Below are 22,264 nucleotides of genomic sequence, written 5' to 3' on the forward strand. Positions count from 1 at the left end.
CCTGCCTCAGGCGACTGACTGTGTGGAGTTTGCACATTCTCCCTGTGTCTGTGTGGGTTTTCTCCGGGTGCTCCGGTTTCCTCCCACAGTCCAAAGATGTGCAGGTCAGGTGAGTTGGCCATGCTAAATTACCCATAGTGTTAGGTACGTTAGTTAAGGGTAAATATAGGGGGCAGGAATGGGTGTAGGTGGGTTACTCTTCAGAGGGTCAGTGTGGACTTGTTGGGCCAAAGGGCCTGTTTCCATACTGTAGGGAATGTAATCTAATCTTGGTATCCTTCTGTTTGTTCCTTAAAGCTGATAGCTTTTTTCATCCCAGATATTATATTCCCCAATTTCCTTGTTAATCCTCAAATGACCTTCCCTCGCATGTAACTATTGTTACGACCTCAGCGGATGTCATTACTAGACCAATCAGATCCCAGACTGAAATTTGTCCTGATAGATCATATTTATTTTAATTAGGTTACCTGTTGTTAAACTACAAACACATAATGCTGCAGATTTATATTTAAAAATAAGACTAAAGTTTGTTATGTATATCAAATAAAGATAAAATAACCTGAATTATTTACATATAATCCAAATTTAAATATTTTGAACTCATAGTAAATATAATCCCACTCAACCCAACAGCACTCCTTTACAATACTCATACCAGAGGGAATTTTCTTATCTTTTACATCTGTTCGGGTAAATTTAAGTGTGACTTATTGAGAATCAAATAGCCTCTTCCAGGGGCCATCATTACAACTGAGCATAGGCTTTCTGAATGTCAAATATTCCCATCAGGATTTTAACCAAACACTTCTGGTCTGGCATTCTTAAACTAAAGCTCCTTATATTGGGCAACGTCTTTCTTAATAGTTCTAAATTGCTTCTCTTTCTGTTTGAAACATCCAGGTTCAGCTACAAATTCTGTAAAAACTGTTCAAACTAAAACTAAAAAAAAAATTTCCCTCCAAGCTGTAGGTGTTTGCCGAACTAACAGAAAAAAAATCAATCTGACATTCTAAACTAAATAATTAAAGGACAACAGTCTAATTTGTTTGCTTGTTAACTCTCTCACAGTAAATAATTCTCAAAGACTATCTCTCTCAGATGGTTTCAAAATAAAAAAAATCACCATGGCTGCAGAAATATTTACTAGTTAATCACTTAGTCACTAAACACAAATTTCTAGTTAAATCAAAACCGTCACTACAATCAAATCATCACTAAAGTTATTATTTTATTTCTACCTTTAACTTAAGAGGTTCTTGAGGCTAATTATGTTGTTTGATTTCTATATCACTTTGGATTTCAAACTTTTAAAATTCAATGTCTAGTTCCATTTCTCTTTATTTTTTTCTAGTTGTCTTGTTCGAGCTTTCTGATTTTTACTTATTTTTATCCTTTCTCCTCCCATTCCATTGATCTTTCCTTTCATTCTCTTCTCTTTCTATTGGCCTTTTCTTCTATTTTTCTTCTGATTCAAGTTTTTTTTTTGCATTCCCCTTTCTCTCTCCCTTTCCAGCAACTCAAGATGTTTGCTCCATTTCCAATTGATTCTCGTAGTTAAATCTCAGTTTTAGATTTTCCAACTGTTTGTTCAAATGGTGGGTAATCAGTTCAACCATTTCAGCCTTATAAGATCCTGATTTTATTTTCACCAGCTCTTAGTATGACCTTAGTCAATGATTTTAAACAATCTACAGTTATGTCTTCTAACCCCAGAAAAGTCTTAGCAATAGTCAAAACTATTTTTAAATTCCAATCAATGTAATAAATTTCATAATAGCTCCTGTTTTCTTTAATATCCAGTATCGCCACTTTCTTTTCTCATTTCTTTATATTAAAAAAAATCACAGAGCCTGCTTAAATTAAACAGATTTCTATCCTGCCCCAATTTGTTATGAACCCTACATATGGTCATACTGAATAAATCAGATTCCAGAGTGAATCCTGCCTTAGTAGATCGTAAGTTTTATTTTGTCAAGGTTGTTAATGTAATTTTCACAAAAGAACTTGAGTATATTACATAAAAGAAAAGAAAACAGCATCTATATTATATACGTATCTGGACAATTTGGAAAGATCCTATCATAAACAGCAAAAAGAAATATTCAGTCATTCTTCTCAGTATTATCGTTTACAGATACTCATCCCAAACAAAGTATCAAACCTATCTTCACTGTAAAACTGATAAGATAACAAGCAAGCATTTCCTCTCAATGTCTTGCTGCACATTCACCAGATATGATTTGTGTTATTATTGTGTCTCCGCAAAACACACAGACAGACTAACTCACACGCTCTGACTTTGACTGAGGTGCCTAAACAGCTGAAGACTTCTTTCCAACTCTGATGGCCTGAGAACATCCACAAACTAAAAACTACCCTTGTGTTGGAACAGATCGTTTCTTCTGAACTGAACTTGTATCAGTTCCATGGCTACCTAGCTTTTTTTGTAAATCATAAAAGTTACACTTAATGACTGCCTCCGAAATCATCTCTCAGGGTGGCCTGCAAATCATTTAACTTAAGTCACATCTTTTTCTCCAAGGCTATTTTGTGCTCATGTTCAAAAAATGACTTTCTAACCTTCAAAAAAGTGTTAACTATACAGAACTTAGATCAAAAGTCCATCTTATCTGCACATTAGAAAAAAGCTCTAAATAATAATATATTAAACAAAAGAATATAATCTGTTTCTTATTTTGCATTTTGAAAGGAACAAAATAGTTTACAGGAAGAATATCTGTGGCCAAATGCAGTAGTTTGTGGGGTATTAAGACACAGAGATTCTATTCTCAGTCTATAATAAACTAGCCAATATTATCTGAAGTATCATGTGAGAGATTACATTTGCTTCAATATCCTTGAGCTAGATGGAATGGGGAATTACAGTAATGTAATATCGTCTTCCCTCCATTCCATTATTTCAAAGATTTCAAGCAAGTTTATCAAGCATGATTGCCTTTAAAAATAATCCACACTCAGTTTGATTTATTATCCTATACTTTACTGAATGTTATCAATATTTGTCCTAAATTTACTTTAAAGGTTTCCCCACCATGAGCCTTAGACTGACTGACATGAAGTCATTGGGTTTATCCTTGGCGTGTAACTTTTACAATCTTTAGCCCATTGGTTGCACCCCCCTATCAAATGGGGATAGGTGATCAGAGTTAATTGTTTTTCAATATTCTGATCCTTGGATAGTATTTGGCAAAGCTGTGGTAGCCATCACAACTGAACAGCAAGAAGATACTGGATGTCTAGGGTCACACAGAAGAATAGCCAATTATGGGATACACCCAGATCAATCAGATGTAGAGGTATCGGTGTTGGACTGGTGTGGACTAAGTCAGAAATCACACAACACCAGGTTATAGTCCAATGGCTTTATTTAAAATCACAAGCTTTTGGAGCACTGCTCCTTCATCAGGTAAAGCGGACTTCATTTCAGAGAAGACTTCACCTGACAAAGGAGCAGCATTCCAAAAGATTGTGATTTCAAATAAACCTGTTGGACTACAACCTGGTGTGGTGTGACTTCTGACTCAGATATGTCAGGACAGTGGATATAAGCGGTAAAGACAATAAAAAATACAGTCCTGATCTGGTTAAATCCTCAGGCATCTCCCACCCATTTTAACTAATGGAAGACTTTGTGTAGATCAACAAATCAGCAATTATCATTATTCTAAACATATATTATGGAAATCATTACCAATTATCCCATTTCTTTCCAAATCACATAACTATTTGCAGCTGTCAGTTGTGATGCTGTGGTTGGGGTGCTTTAAAGGTTATGGTAAGCAATCCATAGACAATATGATATTTTGTTAGAAGTGGCAGGCACAAAATAAAACTCCAGTTCATTAGATCACCATTCAATGTTCAATAGAGTCAGGAGTATCATACATCTTCCTTGTAAATTTTTACATTCAGATACAGATTTTCTGCAGAAGTAATGTGAGCAGCTTGCACTCTCTGGACTTTGATGTCAAAGTGATTGTGACAAATTGTCTGCAATGATAAAAAGCAGCCAGATGGGATTGCTGCTGACCCTAGACAGCTTCCATCTTAGATTGCCCAAGGGGGATTCATGTGACAGTGAATGCATCTTCACCTCTGGAGCTTGGTTTCAAATCGAGCCAAACTGAGGGATGAAAAGTTTCCTGTTTCCCGCTGTTGTGAGGATCCCAAGGATCAAAAGAATTTCAAAGCAACTCCTTGCAGAGGTAGATCCCAGCAAAACAGGTGTTCAGAGTTGCTCAACAATTTTTAACAGCTAACTATCTTATAGCGATGCAACAGGATAGCATGATCATGCCAACAATCCTTTATGCTATTCTCAGTCAAATATTATCTCAATGTCAGGGGCAACTAATCTCACCTCGCTTTGAAAATGCAGCCCTTTTATCCATAAGGTCTGAAGATATGTGATCCTCATGGAAGCCAAACACAGATTGTCGCCAAGTGCAGCATGACACCTATCATCACCTTACTTTTGATTAAGGAGACTGGGAAATAATTGTCCAGATTCAGGACAAATCTAATCCATCCTTTTACCACATTATCAGTCTACTCTTGATCATAAGCAGAATTACAGAAAGAATCACTGACGGTACTCACCAACAGAACTTATTATAGCCTTGGTTCAAGGTGAATAACAGAATTGAATTCGAGGTGAAGTAAAAGTGACATCAAGGCAGCATTTGACCAAGTATAATATCAAGGAGCAAAGGCAAAATTGAAGTCAGTTGGAATCAGGAAGGAACCTCTTTGTTTTGTTGAAGCCATGTCTAGCTCAAAACCTACACTTATTGGCAATCAACCATCTCAGGAGATTATTACAGGAGTTCCTCAGGATACTATCCTGCAGCCAACCATCTTCAGCTGCTTCATCCATGACCGTTCCTCCATCATAATGCCAGAAGTGATAACCACACAATATTCAGTACCATTTGCAACTCTTCAAATACTGATGAAGACTGAGCTCATGAAAGTTAAGAACTGGACAACAATCAGTCTTGGGCTGAAGGTGGCAAATGCTATTCAAACCAGGCAATGACCACATGCAACAAAAGAGAATCCAACCGTTTCACCTTAACATTCAACAGTCGAGAGTGTAGTACTGGAAAAGCACAGGTCAAACAGCATCCAAGGAGCAGGAGAATCAATGTTTTGAGCAAAAGCCCTCATCAGGAATAGATTCCTGATGAAGGGCTTATGCCCAAAACGTCAACTCTCCTGGTCCTCAGATGCTGCCTGACCTACTGTGCTTTTCCAGCACTACACTCTTGACTCTAATCTCCAGCATCTGCAGTCCTCACTTTCTCCTTAACATTCAACAGCATCGCCGAGTAGCCCAGCATCATCATTTTAGGAGTTAACATTGACAGGAACTGAACTAGACCAGCTAAATAAATAACGTGGCTACAAGAGCAAGTCAGAGGCTCAGAATTCTGTGTTAAATAACTCATCCCGGCTCCCCAAGCCTGTCTACCATCTAAAAGGTGCAGAACAGGGGTGTGACAGAACACTATTCACTTGATGAGGGCAGCTACAATGAAGCTCAACAGACTCAACACAGTCCAAAACAAAGTGATTGCCTAGACTAGCACTGCCAACTCAAACATTCACTCACTCCACTGATGGTGCACAGTGACATCAATGTGTACCTCATACAAAATGCACAGTGTCAGCACAACCTCCCAAGGCTCCTTCAGCAGGAGCTTCAAATCTGGAATCTCTTCTGCCTAGAAGGACAAAGGCAGCAGACATTATGAGAAACTAACATCACCAATAAGCTCCCCTTCAAGATGTGCACCATCCTGATTGGAAGTATATTGCCATTTTCTCACTGTCTCAGGATAAAACAAAACCTGGAAACAACAGCATTGTGATTGTGCTCACCAAATAGAACAGATAGAAATTTCAGAAGATGACTCACCATCACCTTCCAAGACAATTAGGGATCAGCAATAACCACTGACCTTACCGCTAATACCTACATTCCAAGAATGCATGAACAAATATCATGCTGAAATTAAAAATAGACAGAAAACACTGGGAATACTCAGCAGGTCATGCAGTACCTGTGGAATTGGGAAAAGATCCGCAAAAGATTAATATTTCAGGCTGATGATCTTTCAGAAGCATTCTCAAGAACGTTCACTGACCTGAAATCTTTGGGAAGAACTTGTGACGGTGTTGCCTGATGACTGCAGCTCGAACATAACTCAAGAAGCTCAATACTGTCCAAAATAAAGTAGTTGCCGTGGTTGGCACTCCACCAACTCAAACATGCACTCCCTCCGCTCATGCAATTTGTTAACATTGCTATATATTTCATCACTTTCCTTAACAGGTTAGTAATACAAATATGACACGGCTCCGGTGTGAAAGATATTTCACGATACCTCTCACATGAAACAAAAGTTGGATAACCTTTAATTTATTTGACAATGTCCTTAACATCCTCTGCAACTCACCAACCCAGCCTGATAATCTAAAATAAACAGTTAACGCCATGCATACTGGAAAGCTGAAAGCAAAACTGAAAATGCTGGAAACACAGAGTTCAATCAGCGTCAGTGATGAGGGAAACAGAGTCAATGAGTGGAATGTAATGAGCTGAATGACATGGTCTGGGGGTGGGGAGTGGGCATGTTGTTTTTATTGGGCAGGGGAACACAGAGTGACTCTTTTTTTTGAATATCACCCCAGCACCAACCTATGACTCCCGAAAAGTACGGATTGTAAACAGCATTCCTGCCTGGAGATCAATGGAGATGCTTCAAAGACCACTTAGACCTCATTCCACTGCTGCTGGTATTCAACAATCGGCAGGAGGAGGGGGCTATGCGATGTGGACAGACCAGCACCACCTAAACCCCGGGAGTATGCCTGCAGCCTGCTTGGCTGGGGAGAGGTGATAGAGTCCTCTCCTTTCTGGGAGGGAGTGACCAATGATAAGGGAAGTTCTGGCCGGTGGACACTTCACACTAATCCCAGCACCCACCCATGGCTAAGCCAGGCAATCTCACCCCATACCTGCGTTCTAAGGCTCAGAATAAAGGGGAACCAATTTAAGACTGAGAAAAGAAGGAATTTCTTCAGACAGAGGGTTAAGAGTCTTTGAAAATCTTTGCCAGAGAGAGCTGTGAGACCAGAGTCCTGGTGCACATTTAAGGTTGAGGTAGATAGATTCTTGATCAGTCAGGGACTCAAGGGTTATAGGGAGAGGGCTGGACAGTGGACATGCGGAGTGTCAGGTCAGCGATCACCCTATTGAATGGTGGAGCAAGCTTGAGTGGCCACATGGCTTGATTTTTATGGCCTTAAGGTCAATGGACCCTAGATTTTAGGCCTACCAGGGTATACACAGTTCCCACTTCTCCCAGATACTGGAAAGTGATAAGATGGTAGCCCTCAAAGTTCCTGTTAGAAATTCCTGTAGAAGGAGCTAGGATCTCTGGCAGGCAGCAGATGCCTGACCTCAATTCAGGGCTCTTGGAAATGGCCACGATGATGTTGCCAATGGCTGTCCAGACTGGCGAACTGGCCCACTGCTGCACTCCCGTTCCCCACCTCCACACCCTGACTGCACCTGTGGGCTCATGACATTCCACTCATTGATTATGTTTCTCTCAGCACAGATGAAGTCTTTGCATTTCCAGCATTTTCTGTTCTGATTTCAGCTTTCTGGTATGTACAGTGTTAGCTGTTTGTTTTAGAATATCAGGCTGGGTTGTTTTGTGGGTGAGGGGTTGCAGGTAACCTTAAGAATATTGCCAAATAATTTAAAGTTCATCCAACTTCCGTTTCATGTTACAGGTGACGTGAAATACCTTACAAACTGGAGCTGTGTTATATTTGTTTTACTAACCTACAAGGAATGTGATGAAACATGTAGCAATGCCAACCAGTTACATCAGCCAGTTGTCTCACTCATTTTTAGGCAGCACTTTGGATGGTAAATGGCATGTGAGTTAGTGACAGGTGAATGTGCAGGTAACATTGCCAAGCACTGTCAGTGACAACTCCACGTTGTAGTTTAGCTCCAGATATCTTTGCTGCAAATGGCACGTCTCAACAAACAGAAACCTGCTGCCCCACAGCTACACGCAGTCATTGCCAGGTAGATGTGCCAGGGAACTACAGATATGGTCAGGAAAATTATGGCTAGCAGGCCAAGCGCACTATAAATGTTTATCAAACACCACCAGGTTTTTCTTTTAAAAGTCAGTTTATGTAACTTAAAACTAGGAAGCTTGATACTAGGAAAATTTTCAACATCTAACACCGATCACTGAGTTCTCTCCTAGCAGTAACGTAGCATTGAAGAACACTTGTAGCAGCTTCTCAAGAGCTGCAGTATTAACACCATACTGAGATGATGTCAGTCTTACTGTTGAGGGAGATGCTTTATAAATCTCCAAAGACTTGTGTGTTCTGCTGAATCCTTGGAAATAACTGTTCTCTGGTGTTTATACTGTAGTATTGGTAACAATAATATTGCAGCTTCATTCATTACATAATTTTTTTCTTGCGTGTTCTGATCCAAAAAAAATTGGAAACACAAAACAAACAGCAGTGACATTCCAAACTGAGAACTAAGAACATGAAACAAGATCACAATCTTTTTAAATTTGGACTTAAACCAATTCCCTCTGACAGTTAATTGCATTGGAGTTAGGCCCCTCAGTGGGACTTCCACCCAATTATCATTAGTTTTATGCCTTTATTACTTGCATGTATACAGCATTAAACTTTCACTGAAAAGTAGCTTAAAAAATAGCTTAAAGGGTATAAATCACCCAGAAGCTTCATACTGCATATTAACCTATAATTAGGGAACAGTGGAAGCCAGAGGTTCCCGTTCTTACTTGTTCAAATCCCCTTCATAGGTAAGAAAGCTGTCATTCAGAAAATGTTTGCAGTGCAGTCTCATTATCTCATTGTCATGGTAAATGATTGGCAATAATCATTGTGCTCTTTAGTGAAAGTGAGAAAGAGAACATTACAGCTCAAGGACTGTCCCAATAATAGAATGTATCATATTAAAACCATAGCCAAAGAAAACACAACAATTGTATGCAGGCTGGTCATGAAGACCAGAATAACAGGTTAACAGAAATAATAGCTGTAATAGGCCAAATAGCCCACACAACCAAACAATAAGATTATCATTGATCACCTATTTTAATTCCACTTTTCTGCCAAATGACTGTATTCGCGATTCACATGATGGCTCATTTATCAATTTCAGGCTTAAAGATGAGGAAGGTTTCACAAAAAATATTCATAAACCCAGATGTAGAAATATATTCAAAACTCAGTCCTAAAGGCCTAACTCTTTGTCCTGTCACACTGATCCCTATTTCAAGATTATATACAGTCAGTGGTAACAGCTTTTCAGTATCTACCCTAACAAGTCCTCCAAGAATTTTATACATTTCAATGAGATTGCCTCTCATTATTCTAAATGCCAGAGAATAAATAGCCTATTCTTCTCAATAGCCCCTCCTAATAGAACCTCTCAGGCTAGGATTCATCTAGTGAGCCTCAACTCCATCCCCTCTAAAGCAAGTAAACACTTCCTCAGATGGGGGAGGAGGGGGGAAAGGGTAGAAAGCATTCCTGATGTGATCTTACCAAAGTCCTTCATAGTCACAATAAATCTTGCTTACTCTCATCCTCAATTCCTTTATAATCAAGGCTAATCAATGGGCATTTTCACATTTACCCCACACTGTACTCCAACAGCCACTTTCTTGTTCTCTCATTTAACCTATTTCTCCTTCCGCCTTTTGTGTCTTCCTTTGCCTACATTCTTCCCTCGGATTATACTATTTCATATATTGCACCAAGGGGAAAGCTGGTCGATCTTATGAGTCCAACCAGTAAGTAGCTATAGGACACAGACCAGGAAGAAAACACCCACCAAGTTTGATCCTTCAATTAACTGCTACCTGCCAAAGTGACAAATAGAGATTGCAAGACGAGAAGACGATAAGATATAGGAGCAGAATTAGGCCATTCAGAGCATCAAGTCTGCTTCGCCATTCAATCATGGCTGATATGTTTCTCACCACCATTTTCCTGCCTTCTCCTGTTACCCCTGATCCCCTTACTAATCAAGAACATAACTATCTCTGCCTTACATACACTCAATGACTTGACCTCGGTAATGTTCTGGGGAAATGAATTCCACAGATTTACCACCCAATGGCAGAAGAAATTCTTTCTCATCTCAGTCCTAAAGGGTTCTCCTTTCGCTCTGAGGTTATGCCCTCAGGTCCTAGTCTCTCCTACCATGGGAAACATCATCTCCATGTCCACTCTACCCAGACCTCTCAGTATTTTGTAAATTTCAATCAGATAGCCCTCATTCTTCTAAATTCAATTGAGTACAGACCCAGAGTCTTGAACTGCTCCTTCTATGAATATGCCTTCATCCTGGGATTATTCTTGTACACCTTCTCTGGCGATCCTCCTTCAACTCCACCACATCATTCCTTAGAACCAGGGCTCAAAACTGCTCACAATATTCCAAATGTTGTCTGACAAGAGCCTTATACGGCCTCAGCAGTACGTCCGTATTCTTGTATTCTAGCCATCATAAAATGAATGCAAACATTGCATTACCATTCCTCACTGCCAAATGAATATACATGCTAACCTTAAGAAAATCTTGAACTATGACTCATAAGTCCCTCTGAGCTTCAGATTTGTGAAGCCCTTAGCTATTTAGAAAATAGTCACTATTCTTCCTACCAAACTGCATTACCTCACACTTCCTCACATTTTATTCCACATGCCGCTTTTTTTGCTCACTCTCCGAGCCTTTCCAAGTCCTTCTGTTGAGCAGCCTCCCCACCTCCTCAACATCACCTGGCCCTCCACCTTTCTTTGTGTCTTTTGTATTCTTAGAAACAATGATCTCAGTTTCTCTATCCAAATTGTGACTGTACAATGTGAATAGTTGTGGTTCCAATATTGATTCTGTGGAACTCCATTAGTTGCTGGCTGACATCCTGAAAAAGTCTCCTTTATCCCCATTTTCTGTCTTTTACCATCAGCCAATCCTTTATCCATGCCCCGATACCATCTCATTACTCAAAGTCAAGAATAAAATCACTTGGCCTTCCTGTTCCTGACCAGCAACCCTTGCTAGGAATGCACAAATGTTGACATCAGTCCAAAATAGAATCACGAAGGGAGTGCACACTGACATTCACCATCAAGGATGCACTAAACATTAGCACTTGAGTGACGTGATGAAGGATGTCTGACAAAAATAAAGCCAGCAATATATCAAGGATGGAACAAGAGAAAATTAAGGAGGATGGAGGTGGAAGATAAAAGGTAGAAGACAGAAATTAGGATGGATACACATTGAAGAACACTGAATGCTTTCTTTTCATACTGAGACATTGTCACTATTTGCCACCAGGTCATGAAATTGCAGAAGCTATAGGTTCATAAGCAGTTTTTAAACCCATGTATAAAACCTCTGCTCTTTGGTTACCCAATGTAATTCTTAGAGAAAGAACCATCTTATTCCATTATTAAAGATGTAAATGTATACTTGATATACTTCCAAATCTTTACCTTTTATACAGTGATATGTACCAGCTGCTTTTACACTATAACTGGTGTGAGAGAATACCTTTTCCAAGTGATTTCTGTTAAGAGATTAGCCAAAACCAAAGGATTTTGTTCCCATAGTTACTATGAATTATGATTTGACTGCTCTAATGATAACTGAAAAAAGTCAGCAATGTGAAGTCGCTACAACAATAATGACAGGACAATGGACTCAAATCAATCCATGGACCTGTGAGGATGTATCTTATTACTCACAGTATTTAAGTTTCTGGTAGAACCCAAAACCTCAGGAAAGTGATGGCACATGTAATACTCTAGAACCTGTTCATTGTTAACAATCATGGCAAAAAAAAACCCTAAACACGCAAACTGAAGATGGAAATGTATGGTGCAGATTGATGGAGCTTTTGTTCCATCCTGTCCTGCTCAATTAAATAGAAGGTGCAAATGCATTGGCAAGCATAAGGAAATATGCATGTTCTACTGTGTTCAGCTTATGGAGAAAACCTAAGTAAAGAGCTAGTCTCCATAACAAAAGATTGGAAAATGTACTGTCCAAGACCAAATACGTGAAGAAATGGTTAAGAAATTACATCAATATTGGATTTTCAGAGCTGACCCATTCTTGAAGAAAAAGAGAACAGAGGTACAAAGGTTTGAGGTTTAGGGAATGAATGTGTCAGACTATGTCAGCACACAGTGTTAATTTCAACCCAGTAAGACTGCAGGGAGTGGGATAACATGGGAGGAGATGTGCTGGTTACACAGGAACAAAACAACTGAAGAAATTTAAATTCACTTGCTCTGATCATAGAAATATGATAAGACAGACGCAAATAAGATTGTGATATAAACAAAGAGAGGTTGGAAGTTGGTCATATATCAAATGTCCAGTTTATTATATGCAAGAGTGTGAGTGGATATACCAGCCCTTGGAGCATTTGCTTTCAAAGTGAAGAGTTAATAAAGGAAAAGGAGTTTGTTACAAAAGAAGACATCTAGCTTTTTGAAGACAGCTTTAGAAAAACTAAGGCAATGAAGCCTAGAATGTCAATAGGGTAGATTTTCAACATGCTGTGTGGATTTTTTTTTTGCAGATTGTCTGCTCATTACAAACATAGCCATGTTTGTGAGGTCTTTTTCTGGCAAGTCTTAAGAAACACTATTATTTCGTTGCAAACACGTGTCATGGGAAATGGTATATGTGACAATGGACGCTCAATTTCAACTCATTGAATTGCAGGAAGAGGAAGAGTGTTCAGGAATATGAGTTTGGAGGTTAGAACTAGGAGGTAAGGTTTTAATAAGTACAAATCCCTTTTATAGTCTTGTTTCACACATTAAGGTAGAAGAGTCTGTCGAGCTATGCATACAATACCGAGGCTAAGGTAATGGAGTGGTTTAGCCTCAGGTTAAACATTTTATCATTGTGATTAGATGTTTGTTTTTGGTGCTGAGAAACCTCTGGGAAACTTTCAGATCTTGAATTGCACTGTGACACAAGGTTAGTATTGAAACTGACAAATAATCAAATCAGCCTCACAGCACAGATACACCCAACTTGGATTGAGTAAAACACTAATGAAGTAATGTAATCCAAAGAGAAAAATCAGTGCTCACAGACCAGCGGAGAAAACTGTTGCTCTTTAAATTTTTATATATCAGTGGGAATACAGCTACAAAGTTACAATTATCCTGCTGGCTCTGAGAACGTGAAAAAATACTTGGTTGATTCTCCACACGTTGCAGCTTTGCGAACTCAAGAGATTGAACTCAGACCGTCATGCACATATGTAAACAAACTGTGCTACACTGCTTTTATATTTATTTCAAGGTCCATGTTTAGTAACCCTGCATAAACTCTTATAAACAAAACTTGGATTTAGTAACAGAGGATTTAAAAGCTGCAGCTTCATGAAGTGCATGTTTATTTCACTGTTTTGCCGTTCCCAGAGAGAATAGTTTATGCAGACAGAGAACCAGGGTCACAAATACTTGGAATCTATTAGAAGCACTGTTTAGGAGGGTATTCTCTTGACAAACTGTTCTGTGTCTGAATAAAGAAGCATTGTCACTGCCAGGCCTAATATTAACAGCCCATATTTTTCAAAAGGGTTTTTCAACTACAATCATGGACAGTAATTTTCAACAGTGTCTTGAAGCCTTATTTTGAACAGCCTGGCCCCTTTGAAAAGAAACTTGCATGCATGAGCAAAAAGCCATGTCCTGTCCCTCTGGCTCTCTCAAATACTGGGCCAAGTTGGTTCTAGGCAGTTGGGATTGACTCTTGAAAATCTATTGGGTGGTTTTGTCCTTTTCTGTTGTGGTGAGTGGGTGTCATGTTTCACACTGTGTCAGTGATGGATTTGGATTGACTGTCAGCTGTGAATTAGTAGCGGTCTAATAGGAAAGGGTGGGGAATAAGAGACAGCAACAGGATACCGTGTCTATCAATGATTGCTAAAGAAAATAATTTAAGAGATGATGCAAATATTTTTCTTTGGTGGTCTGGAAGTATATATATTCCATATACCCAGCCACAAAACCTTACAATTTATGAATGTAATAAATATTTTCAGCCACCCAATCTATACTCCCTGTACTCGCATTCCCCCACCCCCCACCACCATGTGCACTACTCTTTGTATTTCAGGATTTGGTCTCAAAATCTGATCATCCAGTTCACTTCCAACAACAGGACTGTCAGCGTTGAGATCAAAAGTAACACAATTTAACTGTTTACAATGAAGCAATGCATTGTGTAAGGGAGGTGATCATTCAACAACTGCAGTTCACCAAACTCTTCTCCATTCACGCAAATAAGGTTAGATTTAATTTAATAATATTTTTGATTTGCTGTAACTATATAGCTAGCATTGCATTTATGTTCCTAATTGTTGAGAGATAGAAAACCACTGAGTCTCAGAGTTTTTGCACCAATACTAATTGTATGTACGACTCTGCAAATATTGACAGTCACTGTACTTATAATTATGGCTGTCCTGTCAGTGCTGCTCTGAGTGCTCACTGTACCATGACTGTCTCCTCTGTGTAGTTGATTCTGCCTCTCTCCCTGCTTACACTACAGTCTTTTCAGATGCTCCGAGTGTTGTCAATCCCGATATGGGTAGTAATATCTGTCTTCAAGCTGGCTGTCTGAAAAATAACTGCAACATCTCTCCTGTACTGACTGTCTTCCTACTGACAGTAATGAAGGTTTTAAATGTCTGATGGTTGGAATCATTGATAGGCTGAAAAACTTAGCAAGATGGATGAATACATTAAACTTTAAAACAAGTTAAAAAGGGGTCTGAAATGAAATGTACTTAAAATGCTAATTAGTTAGCTCTCATGTTGTTTCCTCAGAGATTACAAATAGCAATTTGTTAGCTTGTCTCAGTAATAGATAAACACCACCCATCATGTTGGGTGCTTGACAAGAGTTCTGGCAGATTGTGTCCTTCATAACTGTGAACAGAAAGAATAAAGCACAGGCTAAAAGGAAAAAGGATTTGAAAAGGAAACACCATCATGCAGTCAAGCAGCAAAAGACTATAAGGGTGGAGTGCAACAGGGAACTGGCCAGGTTCTATTGAACTAAGTGGGTCTAGTTATTATGGTCAATCTGGATGATCAACTTATCATCGAATAAAGTAACTGGTGGATTTGGATTACAACATGCTACAACAAGTCTGACTCCCCAATGCCTGACCACCACGTGTGATGGGATTCTTTCCACTTGCCTGTACGACAGCAGCTCCAATAACATGCAAGGAGCTCAATACCATCCAGGAAAAAGCAGCCCATTCCTTCCACTAGTGACACATAATGGTACACACCAAATGCAGTGCTGCAACTCACTGAGGGTCCTTTGACAGCTTCTTCCAAACCGCAACCTTTTACCACCTAGAGGGTCTGGAGTAGCAGACACCATCAGCTGCAAACTCCTCCTCTTCCCCAAGCAATGTATCATACTGACTTGAAACTATTATCTGTCATTGTCAGTGTTATTATTATCTATCTGTTAGCACTGTGGGCATACCTGTACCAGATGAACTGCAGTTGTTCTGCAGTGATCCTATCTGGAGCAAATAGATAATCACACTGTGCAGCATCCAGAAAGGTTGGCATTAGTGATGGTTAATTTCATTCATTTTTTATTTTGAATTAATTTTCAGTTTTGCTCTGTTCCATTTTTATTAATCTTGATTGAATGAGAAGAAAATCAAGAAGGTTTTACACAATCTTCTCTGCCAGATTACTATCAAGGTGAACATCTTTCTCTAGAGTATTATGTACAATCCAATATTATATGAGCGCAAGTGATAACCAGGTATCGGAGGCAATTCTGAATAGAACAGTTAAATGTAAGCTTAGAAATGGACTAGGTAGAAGAGACTGAGAATGTTTATTCGGAAAAAAGAAACCTCAGGGGATATTATTGAGGGAATAGATCGACTGAGCTATTATGTATGAGGCTTGCACAAACTGAAAAATGGGAACAAAGAATGAGAAGAGGGAAGGTGGGCCAAAAGTTTAGATCAGGCCACTTTATCTAGGGGATGTTGTTTGTGTCAATGGATTGCCTAAGGAAACAGTGGAGACTGACTCTGTTGAAAAATTCAAAGGAGAATTGCATAATTGCTTGAAAGAACCAGAAGTCTGAGGGGTGATTGCACCTCGGACTAAGCTGCTTTCTGTTGTTTTCAATCATATATTTTTGTTTGATTCTAACTTCAGCAAAGTGAGAGATAATAGGGGAAGACTGGAAAGAAGCATTTGAGCAAGACTACTTACCTAAACTGAAAATTGAAAGTGCTGCTTAAACCACCTGCTGTGGCTAAGAACATGAGGTTTTCTGGGGCTACACTCTTGCAGGTATATACTGAATGTATTGGTCCAGTTCTAGCTTCATAAATATTCGACAACAAGCAGGTTCACTTACAGAGCCCTTTATCTAAATAAGCATGCTGACTCAACCTTTACATTTGTTGCATGACTATTTCACAGATCCGTGAGTATTTCCTCTAAGCTATAATCTTGCCTGATGTTTGTTAGATTTTCAAATATACTCTATAATCATGTACTCATAATCTGGGTAAAATAGCCCTGTCAATACTATCCATGTTTTTTGACGTCTAGATCACGTTACTCCCATCCATCACATTTGCTGCTTCAAAATTCTTTCTGCGTGAATAGCTATCATATTTCCTACAAAACAAATTTCTCTTCAAAAGTAAACATTTGGAGTTAGCAACTTTAGGATATCAAGAGGTGAAACCTGCAATACAAATATAGTCTCATTCTTTGAATAGCATCATCAAATGTCCACTTATCTTTCAACCAACGCTACCAGAAATGGAGTAATCTGCCAGTGCACTGTGTTGCTGTTTATGTGACCTTGCTGTGTACAAATTGGCTGCTGTGTTTTTCTATGAAATATATGATGACTATGTTACTTGAAAAACTCATGCACTGAAAAGTAATAAATAAGTAATTTACTAAAAAGGACTTTGGCAAATCACAAGGATACAAGATGTGTTACGAAATCTATTCTTTTTTAAAATTTTATTCTGCAGCCAGTCTCAGTGAAGACTTCAGCATAATTGAGCTTGAAGGTACTTCCAGGATCAAATTTATTTTCCTCCATTTGTCACTGTCTTTCTTTGATATTTGCTAAACAAGTTTTGAAGCCAACGAATTATTTAAAATATTTATTCTGCAAGCTCTTTGAAAATCTTCACACGTGGATCTTTATCAAATATCATTTTGGAAATTTAACTTGTATCCACAGTTTTGTTTGGCTCTTCAAAGAATTCCAACAGATTAATGAGACATGAGCATAGTTATCTCTGATGATTGATGAGCACATACAATGCTTACAAGTGTTTCCTATTACAGATATTTTTAGGTTAACTGATCTTTGTCCCATGTTTTCTTCCATTTCCAAACATTAGAATTACAATTTCAGATTCTCTCTACTGAGAGAACAGTTTGTGTAAACTCTGGACTGGAACCTATGCTTTCACAGATAACTTGTTCTTTTTCAGGGCCCTATTACTCAATTATTATTATTATTATTCCTTATCAGTGCTCTAAACTCACCAAGTTTTAGCAAGAAATTAATCTCTTCAGATTGTTGGAATATGAAACATAAATTAAACTTTTAAACTGAAAGTATCTAAAAATGTTATCAATGAAAATATGAAGTATAAAAGGTATTATTGAATGAACATATTCAACAAAATTTAGCTTTGTAACAATTTTGTAGACAATTTGTTTCCATCTCATCATAAAATCCTCACTGAACACGGCATCAGAAATCTTCTCCACACCCCAGTGCACTTTCTGTTATTGACAACTATTCCAAATGACCCCGAAAGCTGGGAAGATTTCTGTTCTTTCTCAATATCCTAATTTGAAATTGTTCAGCACCAGCGCCATCTGTCCTGGGAATTTGCAATTGCTGTCTTTCCCAGGAACACTAGTGACTCACTTTATCTAACTACTTGAGGAGATTACTTTAGGATGTTTGTGGATGGGTTCCCGAGCAAACAGACAAAACTTAATGATAACACAATACACTGGCGCCTGGGATTTCCACGGGTGTTCTCCCAGTCTCCTGCTGTAGCTCATTGGGAAGGTCAGCGAAATCTCAAATAACTGTGGTAAACAGCCATTTCTGCCATTTCTCCAAAAGGTTTGCTAATTCTCTACCAATGTTAGGGGAGTGAGGTGTTGTTTTTAACAAGGTTAAATACAATCAGTAGGATTTTTGACTGTTATTGATGGTGGTGCAGCCATATTGATGTTGGTGTCTGAGACACCTGCCTGCTTCTGATTGTACGCTGCATGCTCTGTCCATTTCCTCTGACCAGGGAGACCTCTGACTCGACTCAAGTAGCATCAGTTGGGAAACTACACAACCCAATCCACAATGTGCCATCAAGGGATTAACATCACAGGCTATGACTGTATTGGGTGCTTCTGTTTTGCAGTGTAAGCACTCAAACAGAAAATGTGTTTCTGTAAAACATATTCTCCAGATGAACACTTGTTTATTTCTCTTTGAGAATATTTCATCCCACTGAAATCTATAAATCTCTCCATTGAAAAATATTGATCAAATTTAATCTGGTAGCCAAAACTGGATGATCTGGGGAATGTAGCTGATCTCACGATCATCTGAAGACTCCATTATTCTAATTTTTTAATATTGGAAAACATCAAGTCAATTCATAACAAAATGTGGAAAACTTTGATGAGTAAATCTAACATCAAGAGACAAAGTGATGAAAACTTGGTTCAATGCAGAGAGTTAATTTATAGCAATTGGGTAGAATGAGAATTTCTTAGGTTACTGGCTACTCATCCTTATAAAACTAAATTTAAGACAACATCACGCTTCTTCTAACAGAACTACTGCAGCTGTAACATTTCTTGTTCTTTTGGTTAAAATGAATATGACAGATACACTGGACTCCAGTGCATCGGTGTAAATTAGAACTGGGGAAATTAGAACTTGCTTTGATAAACTGCTGGACAACATTAGAATAAAAACAGTTAAATCAGCAAAGAAAAATTAGGAAAATTGCCATGGTCTTGTTATTTAATCATTTACTTTAGTCAAAGGGAAAAAGAGTCTCAAGGCATTTTGTTATAGCATAGCCAAATTTAGAGCAAGTTAAATTATAAAAGGGAACATTGCAATATCCACAAAGTGATCTTTAACTTTGAATGAAGCTACGTCTGTCTCACTAAATGAACTCAGACAGAGGTGAAAAGAAAGGCAGGAAACAAGTTCACAAATTCTGGCAAGACACAAAGACCAGGAGGTACAATTTGGGGGCAGGGGGAGGTGGGGGAATCAAAATAAGTGAGAATTCCTTCATATAACGGACTGTAGTTCGTCCTATCTGGCTATCCATTGCTGTATTTGCAGTTCATCACATTACTTGCTGACTAATCAAGTGTATTGCTCAGTCTACTTCCTATCGATTTGTCACTCAAGCCCATGTTATACTACACATACCATCATATTGGATAACTGACCTTCAGTAAGTTTATGTTGTAATTGCTAAATGGTCAGCATCTTTTGTTGAGAACCTGTTGTTCTACCTATATTTTCATTCATTGTCACTGAATCCAGTACAGTTCACAAAAGAGAGGAAAGATTACTTTATGTAAGAGTATTTGCACTGATGTAGCGAGCACTTTTCATGCCTTCAGAATGCCACAAAATGCCACACAATGAACAGATTACTTTTTAATATGAGGTCACTGATGTTGTGCAAGCAAATGTCTGCATACGCAAGTAATATTCCAAAATAAAGTAAGACAAAATGCCAGTTAATCTGTTCAGCTGGTGTTGACCAGGCCATTGGGAAAATTCCCTGTTCAGCGTGATGCCATGTAATCTTTTACACTCTCTGAGAAAGTCTACAGCCTAGACAGATCAAACCTAACATGAAACTCACCAAAGACCATCTAAAGCAGCTATCATGAATAAGCCAGTTATTTTGTACAGACCTGGAAATATCACTTGATCACTGATGATAAACAGACTGTTTTCTGCTCGTTGCCATGGGGCAGATTTGATGAGATTAAATCAGAAATCCAGAAAACTAACTTTTTCTGATGTTTTTACGCTTAAAACTCAACAGATTGAGAATCGGTACCAGAAATGCTGGCAACCATGTTGCTGTCTAGAATACTCTAACATTTACAACTTAGATGTTGGAAGTACACAACAATTTGGTAACTGATATCAAATATAATCTGACCCAAATTCCAGTAAAATGGATCCCTCAATTAGCATCTTCGGAACATTTGCAATACAGAAGGAGAAAAACAATCAGAAAAGCCCTGGGCATTTGGGGAGATCCCACTGCCAGCTTCCTTTACCTGAGGTAGCAACACCTTTACCTGAGGTAGCCAGAGGAGCCCAAGATCAGTGAGTTAGAACAGAGAGGTAGACAAGTGTGGGGTCCTTGAATGGTGAAGGCAGACTGTATGATTGGGGTATGTTAAAAATTTTCTAAAAGGTACAGACATAGGTGACTGTTTAGGTGGGGGTGTTAGGGGAGGAAGGAGGTGTAGTGAGTGCTGTGTAAGTGTGTGTTTGATGAGGGTTTGGAGGGGGAGGGAGGAGTGGGGGTGTTGTCCATAGGAGGAGAGGGGGTTGTGAATATCCTCAGTGGTGCAGATAATCGTTAATTGCCCCAGAAGGGCATATCAGGGTGGTTGTGGGAAGTGGAGAATTTCTCTAAAGAGAGTAGAGAGGGGGTGTGTACCATCTCCCTTTCCCCTGTGTAAGAAAGACATGCAGGTATTCACACCGAAGGACAGTGAAAGTCGGGACACTTTTCCAAAAGCAAGCAGTCGGGCCCCGAATTCCGGAGCTGCAGAACATTGCAATACTGGCTGCACTTACCCTCACTAACAGCACAGCCGCCGACTGCTGCTCGCTCCCAGCTTCTGAACACAGCTCCCAGCGGCAGATAAAAGGTGAGATCTTTCCATTGAGTGCAGAGTATCTCTCACACGACGAAGTGTCCGCACATTGCCACGGACACCAGCGATAACACAGGCTCCAATAGCGAATGAGCAGGATCTCTGACCCGCCCCGTTCCCTGTGTCTGCAAACAGCTCCCAGATATGGGGAATAATTATTACGTACCTATTGTAGTGGTGGTATCTGTTTTGTATTAGCTGGTCTTCGTACACAGTGCCAAGTACTGGGGGCGCAGGATGGGGGGGTGAGGGGCTAGTGGGTGGGTTGGGGCAAAGATTGTCTGGACAAGGAGTGGCAAAGTGGGCAAAGGGATTTGCTCGGAGAGAGGGAAAGTGATAGTTTGAGGGAGGGAGAGACACTGGGGGCTCGGGGAAGACCGTCAGAAGGGCAGAAGCAGATAGAGGGAGGCGAGATCACTTGGAGACTTCCTGGAGATGTTCATTTCCAATCCTCCTCTCCAGGTCCTGGCGGAGCAGCCGGGACCCCCTGTGGAAGCGGAGTCGCCCCAAACATGGACTGGAGCCATCAGCTAAGAACGTGGCTGCGCTATCAGAGCCGCGGGCCTGGGAGGACCGGCACATGGCGTTTGTGTAGTGACAGGGCAGTCAGGGGGGTATCAGGGCAGTGACAGGGCAGATAGAGGGTATCAAAGCAGTGGCAGAGCAGTTAGGGGGTTTCAGGACAGTGAGTGGGCAGTTAGGGGGGTATTAGGGCAGTGACAGGGCAGATAGAGGGTATCAGGGCAATGACAGTAGTAAGGGAGTATCAGGGCAGTGAGTGGGCAGTTAGGGGGGTATTAGGGCAGTGACAGGGCAGATAGAGGGTATCAGGGCAATGACAGTAGTAAGGGAGTATCAGGGCAGTGAGTGGGCAGTTAGGGGGTTTCAGGGAATGAGTGGGCAGTTAGATGGGTCAGTGCAGAGATCTGGGGGGGGGTCGGGTCTGGGGGGAGAGAGGGGATCAGTGAGAGTGGGGGAAGACGGGACTGGGGGAAGACGGGACTGGGGGTGGGGGAAGACGGGACTGGGGGTGGGGGAAGACGGGACTGGGGGTGGGGGAAGACGGGACTGGGGATGGGGAGGGGGAGGGGTTCAGTGAGGGTGGGGGTGACCGGGACTGGGGGTGGGGGAGGGGGTGACCGGG

At 40.0% G+C, this 22,264-nt stretch overlaps 1 protein-coding gene across 4 annotated transcripts in view; it reads right to left on the minus strand.

The window, feature by feature from the left end:
- The window catches only part of nrtn (neurturin), a 140,352-nt gene that overhangs the window by 117,322 nt on the left and 766 nt on the right, over positions 1–22,264 (minus strand). Inside the window, exon 1 of one of the 4 annotated variants that reach the window (XM_072593999.1) lies at positions 21,041–21,789. The exons of the other annotated variants lie outside the window; for them this stretch is intronic. The gene's annotated coding sequence lies outside the window, so the exon portion shown is untranslated. Of the gene's footprint in view, positions 1–21,040; positions 21,790–22,264 lie in introns of those variants that run through there. 4 annotated transcript variants of the gene reach the window in all.

This window comes from Chiloscyllium punctatum, chromosome 24 (genome assembly GCF_047496795.1).
Source record: "Chiloscyllium punctatum isolate Juve2018m chromosome 24, sChiPun1.3, whole genome shotgun sequence".
Classification (NCBI taxonomy): domain Eukaryota; kingdom Metazoa; phylum Chordata; class Chondrichthyes; order Orectolobiformes; family Hemiscylliidae; genus Chiloscyllium; species Chiloscyllium punctatum.